Below are 12,257 nucleotides of genomic sequence, written 5' to 3'. Positions count from 1 at the left end.
ACTGCAGGTCGTTCCGTGGAGCACTGGTTGACCCCAACTCTGGAGAGGGGTCAGCTGCGGCGTTATCCGTGCCCTCAACGAAGCGGATGCCGGTGGTGAAATTTGAAATGTGTGCCATCTGCCGTATCTCACGCGGAGTGTGTGTCGTGGTGTTGTAGGCTAGCGTGTAAGTCAACGGCTTATGGTCTGTCAAGACGAAGAGGCTTCCACCTTCCACGCAGTGGCGAAAGTGCTTGATGGCAAGGTATATTGCCAGCAGCTCACGTCAAAAGGTGCTGTATCGCCATTCTGTCGGAGTCAGCTTCTTCGAAAAGAAGGAAAGTGGTTGCCAGTTGTCTCTGTCTTGTTGTAGAACCGCTCCAATAGCTCCATCTGAGCCGTCGACCATGATGAAGAGAGGCGCGTCGATTATGGGTTGGCTGAGAAGGGTGACGTTGGCAATGATATTTTTCACTCTCTCGAAAGCTTGGTTGGCGGTTGGCGTCCAATGGAGTGGCGCTGCCTTTACCTTGGTGGCCGGCAGTAGGTCGTAGAGGGGCTCGCAGCCTCGAACGCACTGGGGTGTAAAGCGTCGATGAAAATTGACGAGTCCGAGAAATTCCCGAAGTTTCTTCGCCGTCGGGGGTTGTGGAAAGCTTCGGATGACTGAGACTTTGTCGGGTAACGGCTGAATTCCGCGACTATCAACGTGAAGGCCAAGCAATGCAAGCTCGTTGACGCCGAATTCACACTTGGTCGGATTGACGACGAGTGCGTATTCTTCGAAGCGCGAGAAGAGTTGTAGATGTTCGGCGTGGGGCTCTTCCGGAGTGTTACTGAAAACAAGGATATCGTCGATATACGCGAAGGTGAATGCAAACCTCGGAGGACTGTGTCGACGAGTCGTTGAAAGGTTTGTGCAGCGTTGCGGAGTCCAAAGGGCATTCGCAAGAACTCGTACAATCCAAACGGTGTGATGACAGCCGTCTTGGGGATGTCTGCCGGTTCTATGGGGATCTGGTAGAATGCCTTCACGAGGTCCACCTTGCTGAAATTCTTCGCGCCCTGCAGGATGCCACCGAAGTCCTGAATATGAGGAATGGGGTAACGGTCGGGCAGAGTACACTTGTTCAATGATCGGTAGTGCCCACAGGGGCGCCAGACCCCGGTTTTCTTCGGGACCATGTGAAGTGCCGAAGACCAGGGATTCAAAGATGGCCTAATAAAACCAAGTTCATGCTTGTGTTGGAATTCGTTCATGGCTATCTTGAGGCGGTCGAGAGCGAGTCGACGTGGTCTGGCAAAAACCGGGGCCCCTTTCGTCACGATGTGATGGGTGACGGTGTGTCGGATGGCTTGATTGGGAGCCGGTGGGCGAAACACGGCAGGAAATTCGTCGGCAATGTTTTGCCAAGGAGAACTCGTTTCTGTTCGTGGAAGAGCAAGTTTAAGAGGGGATTTGACACGATAACTTGGACAGTCAATCGCGTCCTGGTGTCAAGAAGTTGATTTCTCCTCCGGTCCACGGTCAGCGCGAATCACCGCAGAAAGTCTACTACTATGATCGCCTGCCGAACATTCACAATGATGAAAATCCAACGGAATGTCTGGCGGAGTCCGATGTCCAACGTTAGGGACCTTTTGCCGTGCGCTTTGATTGGGGATTCATTAACAGCCTGGAGCGGTGGGGACTCTTGGCGGCACCGGTGGTCCTCCAGCGTAGGAGGTATTACGCTTACCTCAGCCCCCGTATCTACCAGGAAGCGGACCTTTCTGTTGCGTCCCGTGATGTAGAAAAGCCGGCCTGAAGTTGGGCTTTCGACGCTGGCGGCCTTCAGCGGGTGCCCATGTTGTTTGCCGATTAGTTGCACGGTGGGCGGCATGCTCTGGCTTTGGATCTGTATCTCTGGTGGTACCAGCATACTCTTGGAAGGGGGGAACCAGCTCTTGATTCACTGCGGCGCCGGGCAGCGTTAGCTCGTGAATTGACGGTCGAGAATCCGGAAGGTTGCAATCGGAGGTTACAAATCTCACGACTGAGCTCGCTCATTCTGGCCTCTATGTGATCGTTGAAGCTGAGGAGTCGAGCGAGCTGGGATCCGATGTCGGTCACAGTAGTGCACGGCGTTGGGGAGGTCTCTTGACGCACCGCTTAGATGGCAGGGGAGCCTACGTCCATGATTTGATCGGTCATACGAGCATGCGTGGAGATTGAGTCGGTGACAGATGTACTCAAAATCATCCGGATTTGGCTTGGTGGGCGTTGTAGAAAAAGTTCTTCAAATATGAATGTGTCCATCGACGCGGCTTTGTCCCCAAGGAGTTTCTCCATCCGTCGCAATACTTCGGTTGGTTTGCGGTCTCCCAGCTCCTTGGCAGTCAACAACTGCTGAAGACACCGCTGCTCAGACTCTCTGGTGCGACGAATCAGTTTTTTCCGTATAGTCTCGTAGGGCTGATCTGTGGGTGGAGAACGCAGAATGTCGCGAAGCACAGATGCGGTTGACTGCGGGAGGGCCGCGACGACGTAGTCAAATTTGGTCAATGATGACGTGATCCTGCTCTTACGGAAAATTGATTCCGCAGTCAGGAACCACAGCTCGGAATTTGACGTCCTGAACTCCGGGAGCTTGATGTTCAGAGTCGTCGCCCCCAGTGTCGTCGGGGCTCCGGGAGAGACACCATCGTCCCCGAGGCTCACGACGAGGGCACAAAGCTGGACTCACCCTAAGAACCAAGGCTCCAGCAGTGTTGCCGAATTGTGGGAAATTTTCCATATTGTGGTAAAAAGCATGACAGCTAGGGAAAATATTTTTGAATAAACAAACTAACCCAAAATTTCGTAATTTCCTTATCTACATCGAACAAGAGAAAGGGAGTGGCACTGGCTACTCAGACAGTTTGCTGTTTCGAAGAGCCAATCTAATTTATCACGATTTATATCATGTGAGTGCTGCAAGCCTGCCGGTACAGTACTGCCGCTTCGCACGCTTTTCTCGACGCTAGCTACGCACACACGTCCTCTGTCAGTGCGATGCATCATGAATTGCACAGTGGGTGTGGTCCCTTTCACATCAGCAAAATGAGCAGGGTATTTCAGTTTAGTTTAGTTAATGGCCCTCTTGCCTTCATTTAGTTCCCCGGGTTTATTCAACCAATGCATAGTGCGGAAAAAAAGGGGAGGGGAGACCAGTTTGCCGAGCGTCAACATCTACATTTCGTTATTTATGTGATGCGAACTTCTACAAAACAAAAACATAGCCAGGCGTTGCGGAATTTAAATATACTTGGCGTCATGCGTATATTAAAAACGACTGCTGTCAGCTAAATGGTGTTGTGCTCGGCGAGAGAAAAACCAAAGTGGCAGTGCGGCAACACTGTGCTCCAGGGCAGCGTAGCTGGGCGTGGTCGGGGGTAGCTCGGTCCAAGGTCACCAGTATGCAGGAGTGGAGGCTCGGTAGATCTCACTCTACATATTTACTTACAATATTTACACTATCCTTTTGACTAGCTCATCGAGGGGCCCTTTGTCGAATTCCAGATTCCGTGCAGCTTGTTGTATCTAGGAGACCTGGGCTGGTCGTGGACGCCTCGTCTGATGATGAGGACTTACGTGCTTGGGCTACCTCGCGCGGGTCATGGCGTAGTCCAAAGCTGGGACCCGCCGGTGAAGGAAACGACGTCTCTCTCAGTCGGGCTCAGAACAAGACTGCTTCGTATTTTTCTTTATCTGAGCCGGTTTTCTCGAAGCGATGGTAAACCCATTTTGGTAAACCACGGTGCCTAGGAAAGAAAAAGTATCTAGGTACTGTAATAAACGGCTAAACAGGACAATAATTAGTTTTGATTGGGCAATAAGATGCGCCATCTATCGGTGAAACAAGCCAGCCATTTTGTTTATCCTCTTTTTCCGGTGGTTTTTATCGATCTAGTGTGGTATTTTAAGTCAAAATATAGTAATGTTGTACTTGAAGACCAATTTATTTCCTTCCGATGGTACGAAGAAATTTCAGCTACTATGCTAGAGCTTGTCGACGAATATTCGAAAATGTAAGAAACATTTCCTTGAATATGTTTTGCCACAAACAACGCAAAACTTTCCCATGTTCCTTCCAGTCTGGCAACGACGGTGCTGTAGTCTCGTTTTTGTTCCTTGCGACGCACGTTTCTGCGATTCCTGCTGATCTCAACTGTTTGCCCTCTCTTCTGTTTGCCCAACCGATCCACCGGTGACGAGAAGCTAAGCTTCTCGTCACCGTTGAATTGCTGGCGACCGGGGATATGTAGAAACCTCGATGCTGTCGGCATACTGTCGGCGCACTGTGAAGATTAAAAACAAATACCTCCGACTTGCATAACAATATCAACATTTATCAGACGTTTCGTCTCCTATACGGGAGACATCATCAGTGCGGCCTGGGAACACCCGACTAGCTACCAGAAATCCAACCTTCCGTTCACCTTCCGTGGACAATTCACCTTCCGTGGACAATTCTATCGTCAGATTGAGGGTTGCCCAATGGGTAGTCCGGTATCTGTGACCTTGGCTAATCTGGTAATGGAACACATAGAGCAGACCGCGTTAGAAGTAAAAGCATGCCCTATCAAATTCTATCGACGTTACATAGATGACACTTTCGTTATTTTAAATGAGGATCAAGTCGATGACTTCCATGCAACCCTAAACAGCATAGAACCTTCCATACAGTTCACGCGAGAAGTTGAACAAAATAGCACGTTACCTTTTTTGGACGTAACTGTTTGCCGAAGTGACACCGGTCAGATTGAAACCACCGTGTATCGTAAACCTTGTGATACCGGTAATTTTTCGAGTTTCAATTCTCACCACCCTGTAGAACATAAGCGAGCCGTTGTAAAAACTTTAATTAGCCGATCAGAACATTTGCCTTCAAATTCAGATTTACGAGCATCGGAAGTTCAGACTGTTATCGGATTACTTTTGAGGCGCGGGTATTCACAAGGTTTTATTGAAAACACACGTAAACAGATGCAGCAGGGAAGAACAAAAGCGACTAATAATTACAAAGCAGGCGTGGTGACTATCCCTTATGTAAAAGGCGTCTCAGAATCTATTCGCCGGTCCCTCCTGCCACTAGGTATACGAACAACTTTCAAACCCCATATAAAATTACGTAACCTCATTTCGAAGCCAAAAGATCCAACCCCTCCTGAATCTCAAAGTGGTGTTGTATACAAAGTGAACTGTCAGGACTGTGACAAGTGTTACATCGGAGAAACTGGCCGCAAACGGAGTACCCGCCTCAAAGAGCACAAAAGAGACGTGGAGAAGGCAACACATGCCACAAGATCAAAAACTGAACTGGCGGACCATTGTTGGACGACTGGTCACACTTTCGACCTGACGAACGCTGTGACCCTGGCACGCGAACAACGGTGGGGCCCCAGAAGATTTCTGGAATCATGGTGTATTCGGAGTGACCCATCTGCCTGCAATTCTAACCGCGGCCCCCTCCCCGACGTATACACCGACATCCTGAAATAACTTGTCATTTAACTTACCATCAAGGACGGACGTAAAAAGAAGTTGAAGCGAGGGCAGACGATGATAATGTCTCCCGTATGCCATGGACGAAGAAGTCGGCAGAACCAGCGCCACGGATGAAGAGAAGGAAGAAGAAGCGTTGGATTTCTGGTAGCTAGTCGGGTGTTCCCAGGCCGCACTGATGATTTCTCCCGTATAGGAGACGAAACGTCTGATAAATGTTGATATTGTTATGCAAGTCGGAGGTATTTGTTTTTAATCATGAGTCCCGGCTTTTGGAACATTTTTGCACTGTGAAGAAAAAAACAAAACAGTACAATGTCCCAGCTGTTCACGCAGAACGAAGACTTTATCGAGGATAACCCCCTTTCTCCACAAAGTTATCGCTGCTCACGAGTTGGCGTGAATAGTGTAACAAATTAAACGTGTTAGTATAAATATATACCAACACTCGTTCGCAAAACATTTTTTTACTCACCATAAAAACACTTGCAAGGCTTATGTACCGTCAAATGTCTTGGATCCCGGACTGCTGAAGAGTGATGCGTTCGCGGAATGCTGCCGTCGGTTAGTTTAGTAGTCTCTCTGAACTACCGCTTTCCTTGACGTGTTAATAGGTTAATGGTGCGTCATTAATATAACAGCCGGATCGAAATGAATGTTCAGCAGAACCAAGCAGAACTATTAGCCCTCATTAAGCGACGCCGCGGCCATTTCGCTTGTAGGTACTGCTCCTCCCTCGGCGCCCCTGCTCTCCCAGTCACGTAACCTAGAATTCCCCCTTCTAGGGACAATAGTTAACTTTAACCCACGGTTCGCGTTCGAGAAAAGGGCCCTGGTATCCCATGCACAGGATGGGTGGCTCATATCACGAGCTCGCCGCCCACATACTCGATACAGTAAATTTTAATCACAGCACAGCTAGTGGTCCAGGCACCTCGTGTCCTTAGCACGTGCCTGTCCCGTGAGCTTGGCGCCGTTCAAGCGCTGGATCGCTGATGCTAGCCGCCGCTACAATGCCTTGTTAACAAGTTATACAGGAATAATATAAAACTTTTGTGAGGGATATTTGTACACGACGGGCGATGTCGAGAATGTTTGGTTAACGCAATAAACATATACGACTACGAAATCAGTGGTGCGTTCGAGAGCATCACCATCACATCTTTTTCGCACCGTTTAAATGAAGGGTGTAAATAGGAGCACGTACGCCATTTTTGCCACGATATCATGTACCGTCGTTAACGAGGTGTAACAAGGGTGTATGTAGGGTGTAAATTCTCGTGTACTACAGCGTTCATTTCTACACGATTATGGGTGTTAACTTGTTTAGTGTCTATGCAGAAAGAAACATTGAGAAATTCCTCGGGAAAGCCATCACATGTTTTTATAAAAATCAACAAAAATTGTTGATACAACTTTAACTCAAAGTATATTGGAAGGAAATTTATAAGAACAAGGCGGTCAATTTTATCTAGAAAGTCAATACTAAGTTCCAAAATTTATTAAAGAATCGCTAAAGGCTTTGAGGACGATTTTAATAGGCCTACGAACATTTTTTTGCAAAAAGTAAGTAAAAAAAAAATATTTGTATGGGCCACAGACGCACGAGAAAAGACGCTGGTGCAAGACTAGCATAAAAAATGTATTCAAATATTTGAAAGTAATCTCACAGACTAGTTTGAACAAGAATTACTATATTCTTTCTTCTATTTTGGCGCTTAGCCAAAGGCGCTTTACGCGTCAATATTTTGCCCGCACATAATCTAGAACAAAAGTAAAAAACAATCGACCGGTTCGTTTTTGCTTTGTTGTCTAAAGAACACGCCACCTCTTAAATTCTTTCCTTGTTTTCCCGGAACCCCTGGCATCCATCTCGCCCCAGATATTACTGGCGAATATATCCGCCCATAAACAGGGAATACGTTTTCCTCAAAACGCCAGGACGGCCCCGGTCGAGAAACTGGCTGCGGCTACTTCCAACTGGCTTTCATGGCTGCCTGAGCGGCAGACAACGGAATGCCTCAAAGGCCTTCCGCGGACCAAGCTCGCGGTGCGTCAGTCTCACGCACCCCACACCAGCCGAGAGAAGCCGGGTCCTCGTCCAGAAACAATTCCGGCTCGAAGCACGGAAGCTTCCAGGTGGCGCGAAAGAGTTAACGAGTCCTTTTGCCACTGACGAGGCTAAATGGCGCGCAGTCGTTGGAGCCAAGGTCTTCCTGCCTTTGAGAAGCGCTCGCCCGAGACAGGCAGCACAAAGACCGCTGCCTGGCGGAGCAAATTTTGCTCTCCTCGTTTCGGGGCTCCCCCCGAGGACACCAGGGGTCGTCCACTGGCTGTCCAGCGGTGACATCATTCGTCCCACCCTACGAATGATCCACTGCCCTATCCGCAACTTTCAGAGATGGTGATGCCGCGCTGTGAGAGTATTGCATGATCGTGGATGATCGACATTCACAAAGAAGATCCTTGCGTACACCGTTGTGACCTAAAAATATACTAAGGTTCTCATATCGCTCGTATTTAACCCAATTATAATGGCTTTCGCGCAACATATCTAAAATTGTACTCCTGTTCTACATTGATCATCCGGGTGGAGCACTTTTCCAGTCACAACTGATAACCACGATGTGCCTGACATTCTTTTTTGTTATTCGACCATGTTACCAGTTGTACATTTACCTGTAAATAAGTTTAAAGGCATATATAAAACTTATTAAGAGAACTTAAGTTTGAATCTAGGAAAATGAGATGATGTCTGGATTAATGAACAGATTTTATAGCTCTGTCGTTTGATGTAATGATAATCATTGATGGAAAAAAACCCTGAGATACAGCTCTTAAAAGTAAATTTTGTGCACTATGATACAAGCTAACAGCTAAAATTAGACTAGCAAAAAGAAAAAAGAAAAAAAACAACAACAGAATAATAGTAAAATCTGTGAGGTCACGGGATAATAATCCCCACCCGATCAGTCTGTGTTTCGCTCTTATCCCAGGGAGTGACAGAACACAACGAGAAGAGAGCGTAAGCGTTTACTGTACTTCAAGATACCCGTCCCCGAGAGCCGGCAGTCCGGGCCCGCCGACCCTTGTTGCCGCCCGTCGTTCAGTGCTCGCAGCCGGAGTCCGTGTTTAGCCTAATGATCGCCCTTTCCCCGCCAGCGTTGCGTTAGCTAGATGTTTCAGGCTTTTATAGCCGGACACTCGCTGCGGAAGCACTCCAGGATTGTCATGGCCGAGGCCAGTATGGCCAGGGCTCGCCATTCACGCCGGTCCTGGTCCGAACATATTAGATGACCGCTCCGAGTATCGCCATGGGCCACACCGGTTCCCTCGTTCCTGCCCGGCCCCAGCCTCGCACATCTATCACGCGCCGTGTCTTCTCGGCCGACTGCTTGACACGTGCCTTCCGCCCTGCCGTTTTCCACCCTCGTATCCTACACTCCCCCTTTCCCCCTCAAGGCCCGGACTTCGGAGGACTTTCGATTCTCAAGATCTCATGGGCCTCAAACTTCTTCCACGTCAGCTACTGTGTCTTCATCGATGGACTGGGGAGATCGGTGAACGCTGTGGTCGGAGCCGCCCGATGTGTCGGGAGAGGCGGCTCCTATTGCCGTTGCCAGGGCGGTCACGTTGTGGCGTCCGAAAACAGCTTAGGTGGTGGTGGGACCCTCGGCGTCGGTTCTTCCTTGTGCCTGTTTCAGCTGGCTCTTCTAGCGAAGCCGCGGCAGACAATATCGACAGCTTCTTTTCCGTCGTTCGTTGTCCCATTCACTACGATGCAGCAAGGGGCCTGCGCTAAGCTGGCCCCCCCGACGCGGACAAACCTGCCCCGTTCCACTTGGAGGTCACCGCGGTTGTAGAACGGCCCGCTTCCGTCGAATTTGCAGAGCCCACGAATCTTCTTCGGCTATTCGCCGTTCCACCACCTGGTCACCGTCGGTGCCGTTGTTTTCATGAACGGCTACCCCTGGCCCCTGCCAGGCCGAACCGGTGTCAACCACCCTGAGCACTTGAATAAAAGGATGGGCACGTGTTTTCTCCTGGTGAGCTTTATGAGGGACGCAGTTTATGGCTGTGTATCCAGAAAGCTGCGCAGAACAAAGTGTCAAAATCACACACAGCGAACCAACACTCTGGCGCAGATTGCAGCAGCGGAAATAGCCAAATCACTTGCCGACGGACTCGTGTACCGCGCGGCTTCCTCGGCGAGTCCTTATTCCGGAGCCTGCTCTTAGGTCGCCAGATGCAGGAGATTTCTTGTGTCTACCGCTACCTCAAGTTCTTCCCCACCGCGACGGTAGTATATACTTCAAGCTGCAGAGATGTCAACCGAGCCAGACTCGAAGTTTGTATCTCGCCGAACAAGCCAAGAAGTCGGACACGACGCTGGCGTCTTTACCTCGTGGGCTTTTCTCACTTTGGAGCAAGCGATGGGACAAAGCCACTACCTGCATTCCCCTCGCCCTCGGAGGGATCGCCACATATCACACCCGCGTACCGCAACGGCCGCGTATACCGTGTGCGACTAGATGTAAGCTTTAATTCCCGTCCCGTCAACTTGCATCCGGGCTCTAGGGACACATCGGCCCTCGAAGGGGGCAGCAATTCAGCGAGCAAGCCCGCTTGAATCGTTCGCGCCCCAAGGCTAGGTGGACAACCACAAGCCCACCGGAATGTCTCCTGCCTCAACCCCGGCCGTGACACGGCATAACTTACGAAAAGTCTTGCTGTCGCTGCCATGATCAGCCAGAATGGAGTCCTAAAAGCATCTGATAAGTTACTTCAGTCGTTTCCTAGGAGCTACCACCCTAAAGGGCGACCCGTCCCCCCGTCTTTCGTCGTTCATTGGAATGACGCGAGCCGTCTTGGCCCAGCAGATACGAATCGTAGTGCTCATTAACTCGCCTGCCAACTTTTTCGGTGAAAACTCCAATTTTCGCAATTTTTTCTACACCGGCTGACAAACTCGTGCCCCAGCGATCCTGGAATGGCGGTGCCAACCGCTATTACTGCAATTTTTCCGACACCTGCTGACAAATTCGTCCGCCAGTGCCCCCGGTGCGGTCTGCTATTCTCGCAATTTTTCCGACACCCGCTGACAAATTCGACCGCCAGTACTCTCGGTGCCAACTGCTATTCGCGAAATTTTTCCGACACCCGCTGACAAATTTGTCCGCCAGTACTCCCGGTTCCAACTGCTATTACCATAATTTTTCCGACACTCGCTGACAAATTCGTCCGCCAGTGCTCCCGCTGCCAACTGCTATTCCCGCAATTTTTCCGACACCCGCTCACAAATTCTTCCGCCAGTGCTCCCGCTGCCAACTGCTATTCGCGCAATTTTTCCGACACCCGCTGACAAATTCGTCCGCCAGTGCTACCGCTGCCAACTGCTATTCCCGCAATTTTTCCGACACCCTCTAACAAATTCGTCCGCCAGTGCTCCCGCTGCCAACTGCTATTCCTGCAATTTTTCCGACACCCGGTGACAAATTCGTCCGCCAGTGCTCTCGCTGCCAACTGCTATTCCCGCTATTTTCCGACACCCGCTCACAAATTCGTCCGCCAGTGCTCCCGCCGCCAACTGCTATTCCCGCAATTTTTCCGACACCCTCTGACAAATTCGTCCGCCAGTGCTCCCGCTGCCAACTGCTATTCCCGCAATTTTTCCGACACCCGGTGACAAATTCGTCCGCCAGTGCTCCCGCTGAAAACTGCTATTCCCGCAATTTTTCACACACGCTCACAAATTCTTCCGTCAGTGCTCCCGCTGCCAACTGTTATTCGCGCAATTTTTCCGACACCCGCTGACAAATTCGTCCGCCAGTGCTCCCGCTGCAAATTGCTATTCCCGCAATTTTTCCGACACCCTCTCACAAATTCGTCCGCCAGTGCTCCCGCTGCCAACTACTATTCCTGCAATTTTTCCGACACCCGGTGACAAATTCGTCCGCCAGTGCTCTCGCTGCCAACTGCTATTCCCGCAATTTTTCCGATACCCTCTGAAAAATTCGTCCGCCAGTGCTCCCGCTGGCAACTGGTATTCCCGCAATTTTTCCGATACCCTCTGACAAATTCGTCCGCCAGTGCTCTCGCTGCCAACTGCTATTCCCGCTATTTTCCGACACCCGCTCACAAATTCGTCCGCCAGTGCTCCCGCCGCCAACTGCTATTCCCGCAATTTTTCCGACACCCTCTGACAAATTCGTCCGCCAGTGCTCTCGCTGCCAACTGCTATTCCCGCAATTTTTCCGATACCCTCTGACAAATTCGTCCGCCAGTGCTCCCGCTGGCAACTGGTATTCCCGCAATTTTTCCGATACCCTCTGACAAATTCGTCCGCCAGTGCTCCCGCTGCCAACTGCTATTCCTGCAATTTTTCCGATACCCTCTGACAAATTCGTCCGCCAGTGCTCCCGCTGCCAACTGGTATTCCCGCAATTTTTCCGATACCCTCTGACAAATTCGTCCGCCAGTGCTCCCGCTGCCAACTGCTATTCCTGCAATTTTTCCGATACCCTCTGACAAATTCGTCCGCCAGTGCTCCCGCTGCCAACTGCTATTCCTGCAATTTTTCCGATACCCGGTGACAAATTCGTCCGCCAGTGCTCCCGCTGCCAACTGGTATTCCCGCAATTTTTCCGATACCCTCTGACAAATTCGTCCGCCAGTGCTCCCGCTGCCAACTGCTATTCCTGCAATTTTTCCGACACCCGGTGACAAATTCGTCCGCCAGTGCTCTCGCTGC

Source organism: Ixodes scapularis, unplaced genomic scaffold, assembly GCF_016920785.2.
Source record: "Ixodes scapularis isolate PalLabHiFi unplaced genomic scaffold, ASM1692078v2 PGA_scaffold3__209_contigs__length_174095766, whole genome shotgun sequence".
NCBI lineage: Eukaryota > Metazoa > Arthropoda > Arachnida > Ixodida > Ixodidae > Ixodes > Ixodes scapularis.
Note: the sequence above shows the minus strand (reverse complement) of the source record.